This window comes from Sus scrofa, chromosome 1 (genome assembly GCF_054392235.1).
Source record: "Sus scrofa isolate SSC_HxYL_T2T_F1_AM1 chromosome 1, Sscrofa_HxYL_maternal_Yorkshire_Landrace_v2.0, whole genome shotgun sequence".
NCBI classification, from domain to species: Eukaryota; Metazoa; Chordata; class Mammalia; order Artiodactyla; family Suidae; genus Sus; species Sus scrofa.
Window position 1 is genome coordinate 124,986,787 of NC_139383.1, and position 18,736 is coordinate 125,005,522.

Consider the following 18,736-nt stretch of genomic DNA (forward strand, 5'->3'; position numbering starts at 1 on the left):
TGGTGTAGGTCACAGATACAGATCAGATCTGGTGTTGCTGTGGCTGTGGCATAGGCCTGCAGCTCCAGCTCTAGTTCAACCCTTTGCCTGGGAACTTCCATATGGCATGGGTACCACCATAAAAAGAAAAACAACAACAAATAAAAGATGAATTATTTCTGAGAATTCACCATGGTGACTATAGTTAACAATACTGTATTATGTAACTGAAATCTGCTAAGAGAGTAGATCTTAAGTGTTCTTATCACACATGCACACACGCACACACACGTAACAGAGGAAAAATAAAAAGCAGAATACGCATTCTTTTCACGTGCACACAAAATAGTCTCAAGAAAAGATCATATGTTAGGTCATAAAACAAGTCTCAATAAATTCACAAGGATTGGAATGGAGCAAAGTAAGTTCTCCAACAACAATGGAATAAAATTAAGAATCAATAACATATTAAAATTTGGAAAGTTCTCAAATGTAAGTAAACTGGACAGGTGAAAGGAGCAACAGCGTCCAGGCAGCCCAGCTTCACAAAGGTTTTTGGCACGCTGTGGCCAGCAGGCACCTGGCATGCTCCCACCCTGCCACCACAATACCCAAGAGGAAGGTCAACACCAGCGAGGAGGTGGTGAAGGAGAAGGCCAAAAGGAAATCTGTGAGATTGTCAGCTAAACCTTCTCCTCCAAAAGTGGAAATAAAGCCAAATAAAGCAGCAAGAAAGGATAAATCTTCAGACAAAAAAGTCCAAATATAAGGGAAAGCAGGAGCAAAGGGAAAACAGGGCAAAGTGAGTAGCCAAGAGGCTAAAGAATATTTACCTGCAGAAAACAGAGAAACTAAAAATGAGGACAGCCCAGCCTCTGATGAAGTAGGAGAGAAAGAAGTCAAGTCTGATTAATACCACATGCCCAGTCCTGTCGGTAGTCCCTGTCTCCCTTCCTGTATAATTCAGAGGGATATTTTTATCAACTATTTTGTAAATGCAAGTATTTTAGTAGCTCTAGAAACATTTGTTAAAAAGAAGGAATCCCACCTCATCCCATTTTTAAGTGTAAATGCTTTTTTAAAGAGGTGAAATCATTTGTTTATTTTTTGGTACAACCAGAAAATAGTGAGATATTGAATATGAGAAGCTATGAACGTCTTGGGTGTCAGCTTAACCTTCCATTGATGGGGTAGCTTTATATCCTATAATACAAAGCATACTAAATGGCAGTTTGGAGTCAGTTGTGCATTTAACATCTTGAACACTTCTCTGTTTTTGGAAGAACTGTTTCCTAAAGCAAACCACTCCTTGATCTTGGCTCTCCTTGTCAGAATTTTGTGCCGTCTGTAATATTTTTAGTCATGGTAGTCCAGTTTTCCTAGGAATTTTGTTAATGTGCTGTGAAAGATTGAAAATTTGAGTATGTAGTGTAGATGATATTAAATATTGAATTAGTGGCACTTATGATATACCAGGATATCAACATTTGAAGATATTGGTACTTGATATCCTGTTAGGTAAAAAATGACTCCAAATTTTAAGCTGTAAAGTCACTGGAATAACAGTTGAGAAAAGAATTACAACAATATGATTTTTTAGATTTTTGGTACTAATGTTAAGGATTGTGTACAAATTGAAATGTCTGTGTACTGAACCTCAAGACAACCAATAAAATCTCAATTATGAAAGGCATTTTTTAAAAAAGAAAACTGGACAGCACACTCCATAAATAATCAACTGGTCAAAGAATAAATCACAAGAGAAATTAGAAAATACTTTAAAATGAATGAAAATGAAAACATGACATAAAACATAAAACACAGTTAACCATGTACTTACAGGGAAATTTACAGCTGTAAGCACCTGTGTTAAAAAAGAAGAAAGATCTCAAATCTTAAACTTTTGCCTTAATAAACTAGAAAAAGAAGAGTAAATTAAATGCAAAGCAAGCAGAAAGAAAATAATAAAGATGAGAATGTAAAAAAAATGAAATGGAAAGAAGAAAAACAATAGAGAAAATCAACAAAGCTAGAAGTTAGTTCTTTGAAAAGCTCAACAAAATTGACAATCCTTTAGCTAGACACATAAAGAAACTGAGTGAAGAATCAAATTATGAATATTAGGAATAAAGAAGAGATATTCACTATGTTACAAAAATTAAAAGGACTACAAAGGAATGAAAAACTGCCAACAATTCAATAGCCTAGTTTAAATGAACATATTCCTAGAAAGACATAAGACCAAAACAACTCACGAAGAAATAGAAGATCTGAATAAAATAATAATATGGAAAGATATTAAACAGCAAAAACAGAACAAAATAAAACACCCAGGCCCAATACCTCACTAATGAATTCTACTCAGATTTTAAAGAATTAACACTAATGCTTTTTAAACTTTTCCATAAAAATACAAGAGGTGGAAACATTCCCTAACTTATTTAAGGCCAGTATTGCCTTTATATCAAAATCAGACACCACAAGAGAAACAAACTACAGACAATATTCCTTGTGAATATAGATTTAAAATTTTCAATACTAGCAAACACTAGCAAACCAAATCCAGCAATATATTTAAAGGATTATACACCAAGTGGGATTTATCCTAGGAACACAAAGTCAGATTAACATTGGAAAAGTAATTAATGTAACCTCAATAGAACAAAAACCAAAAACCATATGGTCATCTCAATAGACAGAAAAAAAAATGAAAAATTCCAACACCCTTTCTTAATAGAAACACCTTATAATTAGAAATTTGAAGGGAATTTCCTCAGCTTGATAAAGGCCATCCCACAGTTATCTTAATGATGAAATACTGAATGCTTTCCTCCTAAGATCAGAAAAACAAGAATATGATGTCTACTCTGGACACTTAACTTCAAAATTATACTGGAAATTCTAGCCAGGGTAAGTTTTCAAGAAAAGGAAATAAAAGGTATTCAGGTCAGAAAAAGAAATAAACTACCTCTATTTTCAGATGGCACAATCTTGTACATAGAAAATCCCAAAGAAGGATCCGGTGTTGCCATGAGCTCTGGTATAGGTTGCAGACGTGGATCAGATCCAGCGTTGCTGTGGCTGTGGTATAGGCCAGTGGCTACAGCTCCGATTAGACCCCTAGCCTGGGAACCTCCACATGCCAAAAAAAAAAAAAAAGTGGCCCTAGAAAAGGCAAAAAAAAAAAAAAAAAAAAAAAAAGACAAACAAACTTAAAAAAAAAAAAAAAGAAAGAAAATCCCAAGGAATCCACCCAATATACAATCAGTTCAAAGAAAACATCAGCAAAGTTGCAAAACACAAGATCAATATCAAAAAATATTTCTATTTCTATACACTAGCAATAAACATTCTGAAATTGAAATTAGGAAGAGAATTCCATTCACAAGAAAATCAGAAAGAATAAAACAGGAATAAATTTAACAAAAGAGCAAGACTTATGCAATGAAAACTACAAAATATTGAAAGAAATTAAAGATTTAAATAAATGGAGAGACATCCCATGTTCATGGTTTGGAAGACAATATTATTAAGATGGCAATACCCTACGAAGTAATTTACAAATTCAACACAACTGCTATCAATTCCCAGGTAGTTTTTTTTTTTTTTTCAGAAGTTGATAAGGTGATCCTAAAATTCATTTGGAAATACAAGGAATCATGAAAAGCCTAAACAATCCTGAAAAAGAATGAAGTTGAAGGACTCATACTTATCAACTTCAGAAGTCAATACAAACCTATGCTATCAAACTAATAAGGCATAAGGATAAATATATGTATCAATGGTATAGAATTGAGAGTCCAACAAAAAAGGAAACTTATATTTATAGTAAATTGATTTTTTGCCAAGGGTGCAATATAATTAAATGAGAAGGAAAATCATTTCAACAAGTGGTGATGGGACCACTGGGTATCCATGTGCAAAGAATAAACCTGACCTCTCCTTCAAATAATATGCAAAAATCACTTTAAAAATGGATTATAGACCTAAGGGTAAGAATAAAAATTATAAAATAGTTAGAAGAAAGCAGGGGGTAAATCTTCATGACTTTGGATTAAGCAATGGTCTCTTAGATATTATATCAAAAGCACAAGCAACAAAAGAAAAAATAGATAAACTGGGTATGATCAAAATTAAAAACTTCTGTGTTTCAAGGGACACCATCAAGAAAATGAAAAGATAACCCACAAAATGTGAGAAAACATTAGTAAATTATGTGTATCTCATGAAGGCCTAGTAACCAAAATATACAAAGAACTCTTACAACTCAACAATATAAAGATAAATAATCAATTAAAAATGGTCAGAGGACTTGACTGGACATTTCTCCAAAGAAGACAAACAAATGGTCAATAAGCACAATGAAGAGATGTTTAACATCATTAGTCATTAGCAAATACAATCAAAACCACAAGAAGATATCATTTCAAACTCATAGGATGGCTATAATCAAAAAGGTGGGTAAAAAGTATTGGGAAGGATATGAAGAAATTAGAATACACATATACTGCTGATAAGATTTAAAGTGGTGCAGCCACTTTGGAAGTCAATTTAGCGGTTTCTCAAAAGTTAAATATAGAGTTATCCAATCTAGGGTTTTCATTCCTAGATTTATACTGAAGAGAAATGTAAACTTCAGTCTACAGAAAAAATTGTACAAAATTGTTCACAGTAGCCTTATTTATAATAGCTAAAAAGTGGAAACAACCCAATTGCCCATCAACTAATGAATCAATAAACAAAATGTGATATATGCACACAATGGAATATTATTAGGCTATAAAAATAAATGAAGTGCTAGGCATTTTCTTCAAGATCAGGAATAAGACAAGGATGTCCATTCTCACCACTTTGTTTTTTTGTTGTTGTTGTTTTAATTTGTTTTGTTTTTTTGCTTTTTAGGGCCATACCCACAGCATACAGAAGCTCCCAAGCTAGGGGTCAAACTGGAGCTACAGCTGCCGACCTAACCATAGCCACAGCAATGTGGGATCTGAGTCACATCTGTGACCTATACCACAGCTCATGGCAACACTGGATCCCTGACCCACTGAGAGAGGCCAGGAATCAAGCATGCATTCTCATGCATACTAGTCTAATTTGCTACCGATGAGCCATGACAGGAGCTCCCACTCTCACTACTTTTATTCAACATAGTTTTAGAAGCCCTAGCCATAGAAATCAGAGAAGAAAATGAAATAAAAGGAATCCAAATTGGAAAAGAAGTAAAACTGTCACTGTTTGCAGATGACATGATACTAATATATTGAAAATCCTAAAGATGCTACCAGAAAACCACTAGAGTTCATCAATGAATTTGGTAACATTGCAGGATAAAAAATTAATATACAGAAATCTGTTGCATTTATATACACTAACAATGAAAAATCAGAAAGAGAAATTAAGAAAACAACCATCACATCAAAAAGAATAAAATATCTAGGAATAAACCTACCCAAGGAGGCTAAAGAAATGTACTCTGAAAATTATAAGACATTGATGAAAGAAGCTGAAGATGACACAAGGAAATATATACCATGTTCTTAGACTAAAAGGATTAATATTGGGTTGCCACATGACTCAAGGCAATCTGCAGATTCAAGGCAATCCCTAACAAAATGCCAGGGGAATTTTTCACAGAACTAGAACAAAATATTTTTAAATTTGTATGGAAACACAAAAGACCCAGAATAGCCAAAGCAATCTTTTTTTTTTTTTTTCGTCTTTTTGCTATTTCTTTGGGCTGCTCCACGGAATATGGAGGTTCCCAGGCTAGGGGTCGAATCGGAGCTGTAGCCATTGGCCTACACGAGAGCCACAGCAATGCGGGATCCGAGCCGCATCTGCAACCTACACCACAGCTCACGCTGGATCATTAACCCACTGAGCAAGGGCAGGGACCGAACCCACAACCTCATGGTTCCTAGTCAGATTCGTTAACCACTGTGCCATGACAGGAACTCCCCAAAGCAATCTTGAAAAAGAAAAATGGAGCTGGAAGAATCATGCTCCTTGACTTCAGACTATATTACAAAGCTGAAGTCATTGGAACAGTATAGTCCTGGCACAAAAATAGACATATGGATCAATGGAACAAGATAGAAATCCCAGGGATAAACCCAAGCACTTATGGCCAATTAATATATGACAGAGGAGGCAAGAATATACAATGAAGAAAAGACAATCTCTTTAATAAGTGATACTGGGAAAAAAGGACAACCACATGTAAAAGAATGAAATTAGAATATTCTCTAACACCATATACAAAAATAAACTCAAAATGGATTAAAAACCAAAATGTAAGACTGGATACTCTAGAACTCCTGGAGGAAAACATAGGCAGAACACACTTTAACATAAATCACAGCAATATTTTTTTGGCTCTGTCTCCTAGGGTAATGGGAAAAAAAGCAAAAATAAACAAATAGGACTTAATTAAAGTTAAAAGGTTTTTCACAGCAAAGGAAAACAAATAAAACACAAGAGAAAATATGTTTCTCCACCACATAAGAGAAAATATTTGCAAATGATGCCACTAATGAGGGATTAATTTCCAAAATATATAAACAGCTTAATATATATATAAAAAAATCAAAAATGGGCAGAAGACTTAAATAAACATTTCCCCAAAGAAGACAGACAGATGGCCAACAGGTACATGAAAAGATGATCAACCTTGCTAATTATTAGGGAAATGCAAATCAAAACTACAATGAGGTACAACCTCACACTGATCAGAATGGCTGTAGTTAAAAAGTCTACACATAACCAATGCTGGAAGAGGGTGTGGAGAAAAGAGAACATTCCTACACTGTTGGTGGGAATACAAATTGGTAGAGCCATTATGGAAAACAGTGTGGAGGTTCCTCAGAAAATGATTCAGCAATCCCACTCCTGGGCATATATCCAGACAAAACTATAATTCAAAAAAATACATCCACCCTGATGTTCATAGCAGCACTATTTACAATAGCCAAGACATAGAAACAATTTAAATGTCCATCAACAGAGGAATGGATACAGAAGATGTGGTACACACACACACTCACACACACACACACACACACACACACACACATACAATGGAATATTATTCACCATAAAAAAGAATGGAATAATTTCATTTGCAGCAACATGGACAGACCTGGAGATTATCATACTAAGTGAAGTAAGTCAGACAGATAAAGATAAATATCATTGATATCAGTATGTACAATCTAAAAAAATGATACAAATAAAGTTATTTACTAAACAGAAGTAAACTCACAAACATAGAAAACAAACTTATAGTTCTATGTTACCAAAGGGAATGGCGGGAGGAGATAAATTAGGGATTTGAGATTAATATATACATACTATATATATAAAATAGATAAACAACAAGGAACTACTGTATAGTACAGGAAACTATATTCAGTATCTTGTAATAACCTGTAATGGAGAAGAATCTGAAAAAGAATAGATATTAATATAGGTATAACAGAATCACTTTGATGGCATCTGAAACTAACATGACATTATAAATTAACTATAATTTTAAAATGGTTAACATAAATAAATAAATGAAATGCTGATACACACTACAACATGGATGAACACTGGAAATATTATACTGTTAAAGAAGCCATACATAAAAGGTTATACATTATTCCATTTATGCGAAGTATATAGGAAGGCAAATCCACAGAGACATAAAGCAGATGAGTAGTTTCCAGATGAGCTGGAGGAGGGGAGGCTCAGGAGTGTATGCTAATGAATATGAGTTTTCTCTGGGGTGTGATGAAAATGTTCTAAAATTACATAATGATGATGATGGCACAACTCCACAAATACACTAAAACCACCAAATTATATATACACTTTAAAGGGGTGAATTTTTTGGCATGTGATTTATATCTCAATAAAACTGTCATTTTTTAATATCTGGCAAACAGTAGGCATTTAATAAATGTTGGTTGGTTTCATTCCCATGAGCATAAATTTAGATAACAGAGCAGAGGCTACTTCCTGTCCAGGGCTGAACAATTTTTATCCACTTTAGCCTTGGCAGTGGTCAGGTGGGACAGCTTGAGAGTTGCCTGCAAGGAAAATTAGAAACAGCTGTCCAGGTCGTTGGGCTGGGAAGAGGACCTGTGATAAAGAATAGGGAGTCCAGGAGTTCTCTGGTGATTTAGCAGGTTAAGGATCAGGAATTGCCACTGCTGTGGTTCAGGTTGTTGCTGTGGTGTGGGTTCAATCCCTCACCCAGTGTATTTCCATAGGCAGCAGGCACAGCCAAAAAAAAAAAGGGGGGGGGCGAGTCTAAAGTTAGGAAACAAATGCAGTTTCTCTCATCAGAGGCCATTCCAGACAATAAATTTGGGAGGAGGGTGGAAAATAAAAGTTGAAACAACAGACCAGTGGCTGAAGATACCTTAATTCAATCAGAAGCTTCCTCTAGCCCCCTACCTACCACTCTGAGTTTCATTCAGCTGCCAGCTTTATTTTTTTAACTCAAATTTTATTATATTTATAGTTGTGCAACCATCATCATAACCCGATTTTACAGCATTTTTGGCTGCCAGCTTTATTTCTTATAGACAGCAGGTAGCCCACTACTTACAGTCACAGTAGATAGGCATTTTCCTGCCAGGAAATGATATCAGTTTTCCTGTTCTATTGAGATATACTTGACATATAACATTGTATTTGTTTTTGGTGCAAAATATAATGATTTGATATGTATATACTATAAAATTATCACCCCAATAAGTTTAGTTAACATCCATCACCTCGTATAATTACAGGTTTTCTCCTTGTGATGAGAACTTTTAATATCTCTTCTCAGCAACTTTCAAACATATGAGACAGTATTTTTAACTATAGTTACCCTACTCTACATTATATCCCCAGAATGTATTTATTTTTAGATAAATAATTATATTAATAAGCATACCAAAAAAGTATAACAAATGAGAGGTGAATTTCTAAAATACTGGGCTGCATACCGTGGATATGCTGAAAAAGACACTGAAATTTATTGCGCTGTATTAGAAACAGGTAAACTAGATATAACTGGAATGCATAAATTTTCATTTGACTCAGTCTTTTATGCAGATAAAGAATACTATGTGCAACATTGTAAATCAACTACAATAAGTTTTTTTAAAAAGAATACTATGTATTTAATCAATAGCATTAAAAAAATCTTGTGGGAATAGAATTACAATGTATTAAGAATTGATTGGTTACTGGGTAGTGTATTAAGCACTGTCACAAACATGATCCAGAAAAATAAAGCCAAAGAGAAAGTCTTTAATTCTTATGACTGGACATCAGTGGCCTTTGAAGAGCAGTTTCATTAGAGAAGTGAACCAGAGTTGGGAGGATTAGAGCGAATGTGCAGTGAAAAAATCAAAGAGTAATGCTCATGGGCTCCTTTTTCAAATTCAGTAATAAAGGAAAGGATAGATGAGACAGCCTGAGAAAGAGACAGGGTAAAAAAATGATAGTAACTTATTTTTATGATTATATAATATGGGTCCAATGTAGATAGTTTGGAAGAACAGAGAACGAAAGATATTGTTGATGATCTTTAAATTTTAAAAAATGGTTTGTGATCTTTAAACAAATCTACATATTCTGCATAAAGTCAAGTCAAAGAAAGCCAGGTACCAAATTTAAAATCTAGTATGCAATTTAGATTTCTAACCTGATCAAAGTATATTTATAAAGAAGGAAAGGTCAAAGAGTAGCTTTTCCTTTAAGGCAGAGGTTTAGTTTGAAGGAAAGCTATAGAAGTGACTGAAGCCACATGGTACTACCTAGAGATTATTTTCTTTATTGACAACAAGAAACCTGTTGACAGAAGCAGATCTAGAAACTTTGAATAAAAACAGGTTGACATTCCTGGGGATGCAGTGACTAGAGGTAATAATATTGTCTTGTATGTTTGAAAGTTGCTAAGACAGTAGATCTTTAAAGTTCTAATCACAAGAAGAAAAGTTGTAACTGTATGGGATGTTAACTAAACTTACTGTGGTGATCATTTTTGCAATACATACACATATTGAATCATTATGCCATACACTTGAAACTAACATAATGTTATATGTCAATTATAAATCAAGTTAAGAAATAGTAAAATAAACATATAGGGGCAAACCAAAGAATTCCATTCCTGTGTATTCATCGAAATTATAAACTTCATTTATATTTTAGCCTTCCCCTCCCTACATCAGGCTCAGATTTGCTACACACAGGGCAGACTGCAGTCAGCAAAGCCAGAAATCAGGAAAGGGAATATGATTCACTTCTCTTCCTTTTCATTGCGTTTCCATTGCTTCTACCACAGTGTTATTACTCTCCCAGGCTGGAGCACAGAGGGAGAGGAGAGGAAGGCAAGGCAGGAAATTTCTTATCTAACTGATGCTGGCTACTCACTCCTTTCAGGCTTGACAGCTCCTTAAATCCAGCTGTTTCTCTCCTAGATGACTTAGGGTTATTTTACACACCCTATCACTACCACCACCACTGCTGCATAGCTCAAATGCGCCTCTTTTCTAGCTAGTCATTTTTTTATTTCTTTCACACCCTGAAGGATCTACAGGTCCACTTTTAGCCTTCACTGAGGCTTCCTGTTGGGCAGGAACTAACCCCAAGCTGACTTTCTCTCACATCATCCACCCCGATCTAGTCCATGGGAAACATCACATCTCTTTTGCTGTGACAGACTCTAAAAGGGCAGTGACTTCCCAATTACAGCCACTGGCCACTTCCTCTCAAGTCCTCATCTTTTAGATTTTTCAAGTGTAACTCTGACACCAGTATTCTGTGTCTCCCCAAACTGCAGAGAACCAATACTAAACTCTTTCAGTGGTTTCTGTAAGTTCCTCTTTCTTGCCTTGAAATGAAGGGGAAGGCATCACACGCTCAGGCTCTTCCCATCATGTATCATATAATCATACTTACAACTTCATATAAAATTGTATGTATGTATATTTAACATTTTAAAATAAAAAATAAATAAGGCATTTAAAGAGCCACGCACAAAGCTGGGAAGATAGTAAGTACTAAATGAATGTTAGCTATTATTGCTAAACATTAGGTCTCCTGAAAGGTCATCTATATGATTGTTAAGAAAAAGAAAAAAGACAGGCTTTTTAATATTTATTTATTTATTTGCTTTTTAGGGCTGCATCTGTGGCATATGGAGGTTCCGTGGCATATGGAGGTTTCCAGGCAAGGGTGGAATCGGAGCAACAGCTGCTGGCCTACACCACAGCCATAGCAACACAGGATCTGAGCCACGTCTGTGACCTACACCACAGCTCACAGCAGTGCTGGATCCTTAACCCTCTGAGCAAAGCCAGGGATCGAACCACATCCTCATGGGTACTAGTCGGGTTCCTTTCTGCTGTGCCACAACAGGAAATCCAGAGTCATTTTTTAAAAGCCTAGCTAGATACTCACCAGTAAATCAATTTCCTTTATTAAAAGAAATATAGTTAGAAATGTGAAGGACTATCCCACTTCACGTCGTGTAATGTATACGCATACAAATATACATGTATATGTTTACAACAAAGATGGCATGACATAGTTAAATGAGATCAGTACCTTTGCAGAGGCAAAGAAAGTTTTACCAAAATATGAACCTCTATGAAAGAAAAACTGAACAGATGTGGCACAGCATGTTGAAAATGGTTAGGATTTTAAAATAATAATAATAAAAATACTAAACAGAGTGGCACAGTCAAAAGAGCAATTTTGGTGGCATCTAAATACTTTTTGGTAAACAAAGTAGAATATAATTGAATTAAAGTACCAGAGCTATAACTGTTCCTTGCAGATCACACAATCAACATAGCAGATGCAATTTGGTGGGGCATCAAAATGGCTGAAATGCTCAAATTGCTATGTTCTTGTTATTTGGGATATTCCAATTTAAACAAATATTCATGCATTCCATATTTATGCCTTCATTCAGTCAAAAAATATGCACCTACTATGTGTAAAGTTTTTTCCTTGATGATGGATATAAAGAACTATAACACAGCACTTGATCTTGAGACATGTTCTGTTTAGTTGGAGAAGGTAAACAAAGCATGCTGTCTTTCAATTTAGAAATTCTGTGGCAAACTAAGGTTGCCACTCCAGCTAGGTAGAGTGTTAAGTTCTTGTCACTAAGGCATTTGCTTTTACTCCAATTCTATACTTTTTCAAATCCAAGGTGTTTCTTTTCAAGCATGTTGTTGGGTAGTAAAAAGGTGCACATGGTAAAAAAAAAAATTATTCAAATGATACAAAAGAGTATTTGTTTTAAAGCATCACGTATATGTGCATTCTTACATACCAGTACACGAGAAATGTCCTGCTCTTCAAAGACACTAGTTTTTACCTCATTAGCTTATTATTTCACTTCCTTCTCCAATTTACTTCTACTTCTATGGCATGCAATATTCAGAACTTGGCAGTTATATCCTAAGGCAACATAATACTTGGCCAGATGTCGTTCTCTGTTCTCTTTATAGAATCTCTGCAGTATTTTCTCCAAATGTTTTTTTTTTTTCTATGACATAATCTATCTTCCTTTTTTGTTGTTGTTTCCCAGTAGGGATCTAAATTTGTAACCCAATAGGGATCTAAAAATCCTTACTTCAGCAGCTTCTAATCTGCTACTGAATTCTTCCCAGACCCATGATTTAACATCTGTGTTCGATATTCTAATCTTCCAATGAGGGATATAGCTCAGCTTAACTTTCTTCTTTCAACCTGGAAGAGCAACTTAAAAAAAAATTGAACTCATCAGCTTCTTGATTTGAGATCTTTATAATACAGCCTCATTATTTTGACATGAATTCCCTAGACATCAGACTCAGCCATCTTCAAGTTTAAGGGCAAAGTTTCCCAAAGACAAATATAAATTCCTTTTGGATAATTCAACCTCTGCTTCTCCTAATGTAACAATTGAGTTGACATTATATTTTACACAGTGAAAAGTGATACCTTTGGCTAGTAATTAGCTTTTTATATAACTGAGATATTGTAGCCCAAAGAGATAGAGTACAGACTTGTTAATGATTCTTTTTAATGCTACATTTAAAATAACTTTAAAATTGGGTCATAATGAGTGATCCTTGAAATATCTCCGGTTATTTTAATGCCCTAACTTTAAATAATGCTGAAACACAATGGCTTTGTCTTGAAAAATATGACAACCAAATTGATACTAATTAAAGCAACGTGTGCAATTTTCCTAGGGCTCTAAAACAAAATGGAATTTGAAACTCAGTAACAAACTAGAACAACTGTCACAAAATTAGATAATTAGAATATTTTAAAAGAAGCATACATGCGATACAGTAGATAGCAGGTAGTCTACAAAGTGCTATGTGGAATGTAATTTATGTGAGTTTTTAAAAAGAGATAATACCTGAATCCATTTAGCAGTGCTGACACATGTATGAGCTTGACCCAGAGGTATACTGGGGCCTGAATCCAGGATGGGACAAGAGGAGGAAGTGATCCAGTAATAGGCTGAGTCATGGGGCAGCAAGCTAGTGTTCAAATAGCAAATACCTCACTAATTCAGACTGTCATTGACATTTGGTCCATTCCAGCAGGCAAGGGTATTGAGAGTAGAAAATGATGAAGTCAGGGGAGGTAGTGGTTTGGGATTTCAGGAGAAGAAGTCTAACAAAGGCTTGGTTTATGAAGCACAGGATTCAGCACCTCAAAAGCAGGCATTAGGGTCTCATTCACATGGATTGGGTTGACTGCTCCTGTCCCACAGGGCAACTTGAATTCTGAATGGTTAACTGAGGCAGAAATCTAGGCAAATGGCTTGATGGAATGCAGAGGGATGAGCACAGGCTGGGGTTTTGGGGCATAGGTGAAGCCAGGGCATCTCACAGCCACACAAAACCCAGGCTTAAAGTAGTAGGACTAATTCCATACTTCAAAGATTCTGGTTTGAATACAATTTGAAAAAAAAAACAAACCTCCCTCTTAGAAACAAAGATAAAAGCAATGGCTGCAAGATGGTCAGGAACTTGGTAAGGCTGAATATGGGGTTGAGGGTACCAGCCCTTTTGAAAGAGCAGGGCCTACGATGGTAGAAGCTGATAAAAGCTCAGTCCTCAAGCAGTGATTCATGATGTAAAAAGGATGGAAACCCAAAGGGATGGTTTGTACTGGTATACATTTTTAAAGAGGGGTGCTAATTAACTGGTACATCCAGTTAGGACACCAGAATGGCACCTCCTTAAGAATACTTGGTGAGGAGTTCCTGTTATGGCTCAGGGGTAATGAACCTAACCAGTATCCTTGAGGATGTGGGTTGGATCCCTGGCCCACTTAGTGGGTTAAGGATGCTGTGTTGCTGTTTCTGTGGCATAGGCCAGCAGGTGCAGCTCCAATTCCACCCTTAGCCTGGGAACTTCCATATGGTGCACCTGTGACCCTAAAAGCCAAAAAAAAAAAAAAAAAAAAAAAACCACTTGGTGAGAATTTTTGTTTTTTACCTGAAATATTCTGAGAGCTAATAGTAATAGCTGCATTTACTGAGCACCTTTATTGGGCCAAGCACTTTTCAAAAGTTATCAATAATGCTCTCGGAGTTCCTGTCATGGCTCAGCAGAAATGAATCTGACTGGCATCCATGAGGATGCTGGTTCAATCACTGGCCTTGCTTGGTGGGTTGAAGGATCCGGTGTTGCCGTGAGCTGTAGTGTAGGTTGCAGATGCCGCTCGGATGCCACGTTGCTGTGGCTGTGGTAAGGCCAGGAGCTACAGCTCCGATTTGACCCCTAGCCTGGTAAACCCCCTATGCCGTGGGTGGAGCCCCAAAGACACAAATAATAATAATAATGCTCTCAACAACTGACAACAAAGTTAAACTTGTTGCTATTTTTCAGACAGGAAACTAAAATTCAGAGGCAAAAGTAAAGGATCCCTGGCTATAGTTAATAATATGCTGAACTGAGTCTGGTTCCAGTAGAGCAGATGAGCAGGAATAGGTTTATATTATAAAATAAAATATGGACAGTTGGGGAGTTCCCGTTGGCGCAGGAGAAACAAATCTGACTAATATCCATGAGGATAGGGGTTCTATCCCTGGCCTTGCTCAGTGTGTCACCGTTGCTGCAGCATAGGTCACAGATGTGGCTCGGATCCCTTATTGCTATGGCTGTGTTTTAGTCTGGCAGCTGTAGCTCTGATTCGCCCCCTAGCCTGGGAACTTCCATATGTCACGGGTGCAGCCCCAAAAGCCAAATATATATATACATATGTACAGTTTACTATCAGTAAGCAAGAAAATTTTATTTATGTATATAGTTAAACTTATTTTAATAGTAAAATGAAATTAAAATAGAGGCTTCACTACTGTGATATTCTTATGCTTACTGGCCCTTTCTCATTCAGGTATTAGTGAAATATTTAGATAATGTCTTTCCTTCTCAATCTGTACCTTGGTTTCTTAGGGTCCACCTCTTTACTCTCCCAGATGTATTTCCTCAGTTCCTGCATTAGTCCTAAGTGAAACAGAACTTGTGTTTAAAATCTGCTAGTATTTAAATTCCACTTTAAATTTCCTTTATGCCTTTATGTCACACTCATGGAGCCTCCTTCCAGCTCCCAATATCAAACAGCACCCGACATCAGTTAACACCCGATGACAGAAAAAAACTAAGGAATGAGGTGATATTAGCTAGGATAATAAAAATTTAGAAGAAAATTACCATAGATCTTTAAAAATTATAACGAAGACTTTATGGATGGCTTACCACATCTATTCACAAAGCAGTTTCAATGTAAGGAAACATTTTAACATTAGAAACTCAATTCCAGAGATAAAAATAGCATAGGAGTTGTAATATGTACACCTGTGCATCCAATAAAGAAGGCTTCAATATTAAGATATCACTGATCCCCAAGCAAATAACATCAGGTGTGTCAATAAAAGCATATGTCTGGCATCTGAAGGGAGAAGGAAGGTCAGGGTTTGGGGTAACAGGGGAGTATCCCTGACACAGGAGAGAAGAAAGGAAAAGAAGCAGCATGAGCAACAACCTGAATGGAGAAGCAGACTTGTCAGGGCAGGGAAGATGCCAGGTCTCTGAAAATGTTGCTGAAACTAAATATGTTTTGTCTGCCCACCCTACCAGCTCCCCTCCCTCTCAACTCCAACCAAATGTATCGGAGGGCAGCACACACTTGGCCCTAGTGATAGTTCCAGAGCTAGAGATGAGACCTAAGCCAGAGAGAGTTTAGCCAACTGAACACTTAGGGGGAAGAGTGTCCACATAAGACTGCTATCACTTTGGACACCAGTGGCAGAGGGGGCATTCCCCAAAATACCCTCAGCTTTGATAACTTGTTAGAAGGACTCAGAAAGCACTGAAAGCTGCTACATTCACAGTTATGGGTTATCATAGGGATCAAAATCATCCAAGGGAAGAGACACATGCAGAGTTCATGATGAGTCCAACTACAGAGCTCTTGGTTGTCTTTGTCACATGGAGCCATGGACAGTGTTAACTCTTTATGGCCATGGTGTGTGACAATTTGCATGACCAGCCAGGGAAGCTCACCCCACTCTTTAGTGTTTAGAATTTTTACTGAGGATCCATCACATACTGTCTACGTGGCTGACCTTCTGGTAGTTTGGGCTGATATCTTTAGTCCTCAGTCCCTTCTGGAGACAATAAAACTAATACCATGTGACCCATAACCCCTAAGATCACATTTTTAGACTGATAGCTTATGGGGCAAAACCTCCAGGAAGGATACTCCAATCAGGCAAGACATTCCAAGGGCCTAGTGATCACCTCCGTGGAGTTGAAGGCAAAAGCCAGACCTCTCTTTGGGTAGGGTTAATTCTTTACTACATACCAGGCCAATCAAAATTCTCCCCCCAGGACGTTTCTTTTTGGAGACAGAGAAAAGGGAACCACCTTAGTCAGAATCCTTAGAAGCAGAGCAAGGATTCTCCTTTAAGTGATTTACTGAAGGAGAGTTCTCAGCAGAAAGCTGTAAGGATGTTAGGGAAACACAAGAGTGCAGGGAAGACGCTAAGCAAAGAATTGATTTCAGTTGAAATCTAAACATAGATGAAGTACACATATATAGACTGTATCTCAGAACTCTATCTTCCTTGGAGGAAGGACCCACCCCACTGGAAATTTAGAATTCTCAACCCTCTGATCCTAAAGCTGCAAGGACAGGAAGACAAATTCTCCAAGTGGGTCATTGAGAGGGATGCTAGGTGGGGATACTGCTATTTCTACTGCTTAGTTCCTGAAATTATGTATTCAAACTACCTGAGACATAGCTCCACATAATAACCATCATTTTAAGATGTATACCACATTCTAAAGAATAGTGCTCCTTTCTCACCTGGGAATCATCTCCCAGCTAGCATATCTGCAGAGGCTTCAAAAAGCCATTCCATCACATTATCAAGCTGACAGCTCCTGGGTTATGCTATATGTGGTAGGACTAGTGGATTCTATACTCAGAATCTCGTTTGCCATAAAGTAGGTCCTTTATCCTAAGGAGATGTTATTTGAGATCTTATGCCAATAAATCAAAGTCTACGAGCCCTCAAAAGTAGTTAAATTAGGCTCTGTGAATGAGAAGACATACCCATGCCCAGAACAATCATAGAATGAATCTTTGCTCTTTCAAAGGTGGACATTATCTTGTAATCAACTTGCCATCAAATGAATGCAAGGGAAAACAAATGGTTTCCTTAGGGAAGTAAAGACTCCCCTCATCCCAGGCAAAAACAAGCATTCTTGGCTCTTTAACTCTATACTACACTCTTGTAACTCTATACTACACTCTTGGTCATGACCAAGGCTAAAAGAATCCTTCTCCTGCTCAGACTTGCAACAGCCCTGATATATATAAAGGGCTGCATATGTAAATATACAATCTACATTTGTATAAATGAAGAATTCTAAATTTATCTACAGCTTCCAGGTGCATTAAAACCACTTCCTTACTTATCAAAGGTCTCTTCTATTTTCTTTCCACTTTGAGTTCTACCTTTGAATGCTGTTTGCTAGATAAAATGGAAGGAAAATAGGAGTTACCCAAGTCTTGTCTTCTTTAGTAAACATTGCTAAATCTGTCCAAAATGGCTAAAGTGTGTCTTTTCAATTATTTTAATCCAATTATCTAAAAATCCTTTTAAAAAGTGAGAAGAGGCATTTTTTTATATCTTCAGCATTTATTATCCATCAGAACTCCAGCCTTCTGGTTTTAAAGATTCATGCCACATTTTTTTTGTCTTTCAATTATGTGACATTCTATTTTTTTTTAGGTCATTTTAAAGCCTGAGCTTATCACAAAACTCCCTATATAGCTAATTTTGTTGCTTTGTGTGCTGGTTATGTCCCTCTCCCAATGAAATAATTCATGATTGCATAGTGGTAATTTTATATTTATAGGAATCCCTTATATATTTTTAACCATATTCCTTTATAGATATTCTAGCCTTAGTATCATAACTCATCTTTCCATACTTAGAGTAAAATAAAATTTTGACTCTGACAATCCCATTTTCAGTTTCTAAGCCAGAGGAATCAAGAGAGGACATGATCTTTCTCTTAAGATTCCAAACTCACATTACCCTAAGTTCTTTGTTAGTCAGATTTAGGTCCATAATTGTATTTCCCATTATTATATTATTTATCTTATCAGAGAGGAATTTTTTCTCAGGGCTAGAATGTATCTTCAGAAATCTCTTTTCATTAGATTCCACAAAAAA

The 18,736-nt window shown here is 36.4% G+C and overlaps 1 pseudogene; it reads left to right on the plus strand.

The window, feature by feature from the left end:
- Positions 1-892, plus strand: part of LOC110259499 (non-histone chromosomal protein HMG-14 pseudogene) — a 55,011-nt pseudogene extending 54,119 nt beyond the window's left edge.
- The last annotated feature ends 17,844 nt before the right edge of the window (positions 893-18,736 follow it).